The sequence below is a fragment of the Pongo abelii genome, chromosome 4, assembly GCF_028885655.2.
Source record: "Pongo abelii isolate AG06213 chromosome 4, NHGRI_mPonAbe1-v2.0_pri, whole genome shotgun sequence".
NCBI classification, from domain to species: domain Eukaryota; kingdom Metazoa; phylum Chordata; class Mammalia; order Primates; family Hominidae; genus Pongo; species Pongo abelii.
The window spans coordinates 156383906-156390896 of NC_071989.2; the positions used below are offsets into that span (position 1 = coordinate 156383906).

At 39.6% G+C, this 6991-nt stretch overlaps 1 pseudogene; it reads left to right on the plus strand.

Moving 5' to 3' along the window:
• Positions 1-444: 444 nt before the first annotated feature.
• On the plus strand, positions 445-1683 carry LOC100462569 (elongation factor 1-gamma-like; annotated as a pseudogene).
• Positions 1684-6991: the final 5308 nt, after the last annotated feature.

The window sequence follows — 6991 nt, forward strand, 5'->3', positions numbered from 1 at the left end:
ATGCCCGTATCCAAGCACTTTGGGAGGCGGAGGCGGGTGGATCACCTGAGATCAAGAGATTGAGACCAGCCTGGCCAACATAGTGAAGCTCCGTCTCTACTAAAAATACAAAAATTAGCTGGGCTTGGTGGCAGGTGCCTGTAATCCCAGCTACTCGTGAGGCTGAGACAGGAGAATCGCTTGAACCCAGGAGGTGGAGGTTGCAGTGAGCTGAGATCGTGCCATTGCACTCCACCAGCCTGGGCGACAAGAGTGAAACTCTGTCTCAAAAAAAAAAAAGAAAAAAAAAAAAGATGTTTTCGTTTACTTTGCTTACTTTGCTACAGCGTGGAGACCCCCACCCCCTTTCTCTGAGAAATCACCAAGGCGGCTGGGAGCCTGAACACATGTCCTGAAAACCGGAGGGCGGGTGTATGATGAGCAAGCCCTCATTCTGCTTGGTAATGCGGGGCTCAGATTCGCGTGCTCTACGCTCACTTTTACTTTAGCCTAACCAACTGTACCCCTGAATTTCCTTCCCACAAGGTTCTAGCATTTGAGGGTGATGATGGATTCTCTGTGTGGGAGAGCAATGCTATTGCCATCTGTGAGCAGTGAGGAGCTGTGGGGAAGTCCTCCAGAGGCAGCAGCCCAGGCGGTGCAGTGGGTGAACTTTGCTGATGATAGCCAGTACCAGGGTGTTCCCACCTTGGGCAAAATGCACCATGACAAACAGGCCACCCAGGATGCAGGGGAGGAGGTGAGGTGAAGTCTGGGGTTGCTAGATGCTCACTTGAAGATGAAGACTTTTTCTGGTGGGTGAGCGAGTGGCATTGACTGACATCATAGTTATCTGCACCTTGTTGTGACTCTATAAGCAGGTAGGTTCTAGAGCCTTCTTTCTACCAGGCCATTCCCATTATCAACTGCTGGTTCCTCACCTACATTTACCAGCCCCAGTTCCGGACTGTCTTGGGTGGAAATGAAACTGTGTGAGAACATGGCCCACTTTGATGCTAAAATATTTGCAAAGAGCCAGCCTAAAAAGGACACTCCACGGAAAGAGAAAGGTTCACAGGAAGAGAAGCAGAAGCCCCAGGCTGAGCGGAAGGAGGAGAAAAAGGTGGCCACCCCTGCTCCTTAAGTGGAGGTGAAGGAATGTGAGCAGCCCAAGAACACCATTGAGTTGAATGAATTTAAGTGCAAGTACTCCATCGAGGACACACTCTGAGGCAATGACATGTTTTGGAGAGCACTTTGGTAAAGACGGCTGGTCCCTGTGGTACTCTGAGTATCACTTCCCTGAACTCACCAGACCTTCATGAGTTGCAGTCTCATCACTGGAAAGTTCCAGCGATTGGACGAGCTGAAGAAGATGCCTTTGCTAGTGTCATCCTCTTTAGAATCAACAATAGCAGCTCCATTTCTTGAGTCTGGGTCTTTCAAGGCCAGGAGCTTGCCTTTCTGCTGAGTCCAGATTAGCAGATGGACTCCGAGTCATATAAAAGGCAGAAACTGGATCCTGGAAGCAAAGAGACCCAGACACTGGTTGGAGAGTACTTTTCCTGGGAGGGGGTCTTCAAGCATTTGGGCAAAGCCTTCAGTCAGCACAAGATCTCCAAGAGAACATTTTTTTACCATTGCCAAGAAGCCTGCACCTGCCCTTCACGAAGATGGGAATCATTAAAGGAAACTGAACATTGACAATAAAAAGATGTTTTCGTTCAACTGCTCATCAGCTATTTAGAACCCCATTCTATTGTTTCCCTGAGTGTAATCCAGATTTTGTTTTCACACTTCCAAAGGTGAGTGGTTCACTAGGGCAACTTACCAGGTGCTAGATAGCATGGACTCTGAAATCAGACGAAAGTTGGTTTGGATGCTGCCTCTGCCAAATCTTTGACTGTGTTATCTTGGACAAGGAATTTAAGCTAAGAGTCTTTTTTTTTTTTTTAATGTGAAATGGGAATTATAACACCTAGCTCTCATACCTGTTAAAAGACTCACATATGATGATGCATGTAAACAGAAAATAGCACAGCCTTTGGCACAGAGAATATGTTAACATATAATAGATCTAAAATTTTTCCATTTTTAATTGAAAAAAGAACAATTAAAAAGAATTATTTAATTGAAAAAGCATTCTTTTCAATTACAAGATTCTTTTCTAATTGAGAAGAATTTTAATTTAATTTTCAAGTAAAAAACAATTATTTTCAATTAAAGAAGAATCCTGTAATTAAACAAGAATTATTTTTCAATTAAAAAAGAATTTTTAATTAAAAACACAAGAAAGATTCTACCAGTCTTTGATTGGTGAAATATTTCTTAATTGTTTTGGCTGAAATGTCTTTCTCTAATTCCCAAGCATTGGCCATAGTTATTGCTCTTGGACCTGGCCAACAAGTGTAATCTATTTTCCCTTTATAGCTCTCCAATCATTAAATCTTCTCCCCTCCATGGTAAGCATCTCAATTTCTTCAAACTTTCCTTAAAGAACATGCTTTTAAGACCCCTCTCTATCATTGTTGCTACTTTTTTGAATTCACTCCAAGTTGTCCCTATTCATCCAGAATGGAGAAGGTGGAATTTGATCTGATAGTTGAAGGGCTATTGGATTTTATGGAATATATTCAGAGACTTTAGTCTGTTTGTGGATCATCTGAGGTCGGGAGTTTGAGATCAGCCTGGCCAACATGGTGAAACCCCCTCTCCATGAAAATACAAAAATTAGCTGGGCGCCGTGGTGCTTGCCTGTAATTCCAGCTACTCAGTAAGCTGAGGCAGGAGAACCACTTGAACCCAGAAAGCAGAGGTTGCAGTGAGCTTAGGTCGTGCCACTGCACTCCAGCCTGGGAGACAGGGCGAGAATCATCTCAAAAAAAAAAAAAGTCAATTATATTCATTTGACAGCAAAGATTCCTCAATGTGTTTGGAGTGGGTGTGAGACATGATGAGATGGTCATTTTGGTGCATTATTCATATGGTGGGTGTAAGGGAAAAGAGAGAGAAATAAGGGAATTGTTCATGTGTATTAATTGAGAATCAATATTAATAGTAGTGTGACTTGGAGAAAGGGACAGATTTGAGGTCTATGTTAGCTATTTACAGGAATTATTTTAACTTTCCCTATTTCCTAGAATATCAAATATGAATATACTTGTCCACTTTTCTCCTTTAAAAACAAATGCTTACTAAATGTCAATTTTTTAAAAAACAGAGCATTATTATAAATGCCAGGACTTTAGTCTGTTTGTGTTGTTACAAAGGAATACCTGAGGCTATAATTAATACAGGAAAGAAGTTTATTTGGCTCGCAGCTTTGCAGGCTGTACAAGAAGCATGGCACCAGCATCTGCTTCCAGTGAGGGCCTTAGCAGGAAGGTGCAGGAGAGCAAGTATCACATGGTGAGAGAGGAGGGAGAGGAGGAGGAGCCAGGCTCCTTTTAACAGTCAAATCTCACAGAAATGAATAGAGCAAGAACTCCTTCACTGGGACAGTTCATGACAGATCTGCCTCCATGACCCAAACACCTTCTACCAGGCCCCATCTCCAACATTAAGGATCAAATTTCAACATGAGATTTGAAGGGGACAAATACTCAAACTAGATCATGCAAGGAATTAAAAAAAATCAAAAATAAAACATTAGGGATGTTTATAGTTTGGGACAATGTGATTTTAAAAAAGCTTCATAGAACATGGGGCATTTGAACTTTACTTATAAGGATGGTTGTGTATTAATTATGTATTTATTTAATTATGTATTTATTTAATTATGTATTAATTACACATTAATTAATTATGTATTTCTTTTGTCTTATTTGACAAAAGAAAATAAGACATTCCAAGTGGAAAAAACAAGGTGAGCAAAGGAAGGTGGAAAGACTAGGTTACAGTCAGGGAAAATTTTATTAGTTTACAGTTGTATTGTCTAATACTGTAGCCACTAGCCATATATGAGCACTTAAAATTAGTTAAATCAAATTAAAAATTCATTTCCACAGCCACACTAGTCACATTCCAAGTGCTTATAAGTTGTATATAGCTAATCGCTAGTATACTGAACAGCACAGCTATAGAACATTTCCATCATTACAGAAAGTTCGATTGAGTAGTGCTGGGCTAAAGAATGATGCTGCATATAGAGAGTAAGAAATTATCAGATTTACACACACACACACACACACACACACACCAGATTTTGAGTCTGAATTTTACTGTGTTGGTGTATCAACATCTGTTTTGGTTAAAAGAAACAAAATGTAACTTAAACTGGCTTAAACAACAAATGGAGTTTATTAGCTCAATTATCTGAAAAGTCCAGAAATAACCTTGTCTTCAGAAATAGCTGCTTCAGAGTTTCTGCTGAGCTTTTATTTGATTTTCTCTTGTCTTTTCTTCTATGTATTGGCTTTATTCTCAGGCTGGCTTTCCAATATAGAAAAATAGCTGAAATAGTTCTAGGTCTCAAGCTCCCAAATGACACTGTCTTTGTTTTATGTTGCTATAACAAAATACCTGAGACTGGGTAATTTATAAAGAACAGAAATGTGTTGGCTCGCAGTTCTGGAGGCTGGGAAGTCCAAGACTGAAGGATTGCACCTAGAGAGGCTCTTCCTCTTGCACCATCGCATGGTGGGAGGTATTGTGTGGGTGAGAGAAAGAAAGAGAGAAAATGAGAGAGAGAGAGAGAGAGAGCGCCAAACTCACTTTTATAACAAATCCAGTCTTGTGATAATAAACCCACTCCTGCGATAACAACATTAATCTATTTATAAGGAAAGGGCCTTCATGACCTAATCACCTCTTAAAGGTCTCACCACTCAACACTGTTGCATTGGGGTTTAAGCTTCCAACACTTGAACTTTGGGGGACACATTCAAACCACAGCACAGATGATTCAGAAGAAGAGAGTTGCTCTTCTTCTTCTTCTTCTTTTCTTTTTTTGGTGGAGTTTTGTTCTTCTTGCCCAGGCTGGAGTGCAATGGCACAGTCTCGGCTCACTGCAAACTCTGTCTACCGAGTTCAAGCAATTCTCTTTCCTTAGCCTCCCAAGTAGCTGGGATTACAGGTGCCCACCACCATGCCCAGCTAAGTTTTTTTGTATTTTTACTAGAGATGGGGTTTCACCATGTTGGCCAGGCTGGTCTTGAACTCCTGACCTCAGCTGATCCACCCGCCTCAGCCTCCCAAAGTGCTTTTCTTCTTGATCTTGACCACAGGAAAATAAATTCCTGCACCTTTTTGAACTTGCCCCATTTATGTCCCTGCCCACTCCTGCACTGTTTTGCTGTGGCCAAGGGAGTGTCATGTACTGACTGATGCCTGACGCAATCAGCGTGGCATGAGAGATAGGATAATGTAGATGGGCTTAGGCTGGTCTGTGTCAGTCTTTGAGGTGAGGGTGGAGTCAGTTCTACCCATAAGCCATCTGGGTGCCACCCAGCCTGGGTGGGGTTAAATGGGGCTCTTTTTAAAAAGCAATTCCTGTTGCAATTCCCAATACGAAATCATTATGTAACTTTATTTTTTTAAATAACAAATCTTTATTTGACTTGATTAGGTCTGAAAAACTTTAAACTGTAATACAGATAAAACAGAGAACAGATACAGCAAAGAATAACCAAAATTGCCTTTTTTTATAAAAAGTGTTATGATTTTATTTGAAACATAAATTCACAGAAGATAATTAAGTTCAAAACTTTAAGGAACGATTTGTAAGGCACTTAACACACAGTATATATACTGCTATACAAAGAATATTAAAATCCATGCACCACATAGTCAAATAAAATCATTATCTTATTGCTACTCTCTAAACTACTCTTGTGATAAAACGAATGAACAAATAAACAAATTCTATAAGTTATTAAAAATATTACCAAGCAAACAAACAAACAAAAAGCCTTCAAACTAGAGATCTTAGAGTCAGCTATGAAAATGATCAACTTGTCATGAAAAAAATGGTTTGACACATTATGAATGAAGTGAACCACATTAAACCTGTGTAAAATTAGTCATGTCTTAATTGATGGCTAATCATCACTAACAGAAAAAATGAGAAAGGCTAAAATTCCATATAAATAAATGTATATGGAACTTGACAATGATCTCAATGAAAATTTTCTCCCTATAAAATATTATCACTAACATATTAATAAATCTTATTTTGCAAAATGACAATGTGAAAATAGTAGAACACATACTTCCCATAAAAAGTGACATGTTACTTTCTACAGAAATAACCATCAATGACCATCCTATTGCAAAAGTAGCAGGATCAGGAAGTCTGGTTTTAGAATGATCTTGTTATCTCTTTCGCTCTCTTATTCTTAACATCTTTTTTCCTCTTTTTCCCTCAAAGGTATTCTTTTTATCTTCAACTCTTTCTCTCTTTGTCAACACAGCTATCATAATATTTATTCTAAAATTATTCTTTCTTTGAAAATGAGCAGCCTATTTCCTGTTTTCCCTTTTCCAATTCTGAGCTTGCTCTCTTGTCCTCATTCTCCTCTTCCTCTTCCTCTTCCTCATATTTTCTGGGTGGACCAGCTCATCTTCCACATCATCTTTATTATCACTCTTTTCTTTTTTTTTTTTTGATACCATCTCACACCATTAGAATGGCGATCATTAAAAAGTGAGGAAACAACAGGTGCTGGAGAGGATGTGGAGAAATAGGAACACTTTTGCACTGTTGGTGGGACTGTAAACTAGTTCAACCCTTGTGGAAGTCAGTGTGGCAATTCCTCAGGGATCTAGAACTAGAAATACCATTTGACCCAGCCATCCCATTACTGGGTATATACCCAAAGGATTACAAATCATGCTGCTATAAAGACACACGCACACGTATGTTTATTGTGGCACTATTCACAATAGCAAAGACTTGGAACCAACCCAAATGTCCAACAACGATAGACTGGATTAAGAAAATGTGGCACATATACACCATGGAATACTATGCAGCCATAAAAAATGATGAGTTCATGTCCTTTGTAGGGACATG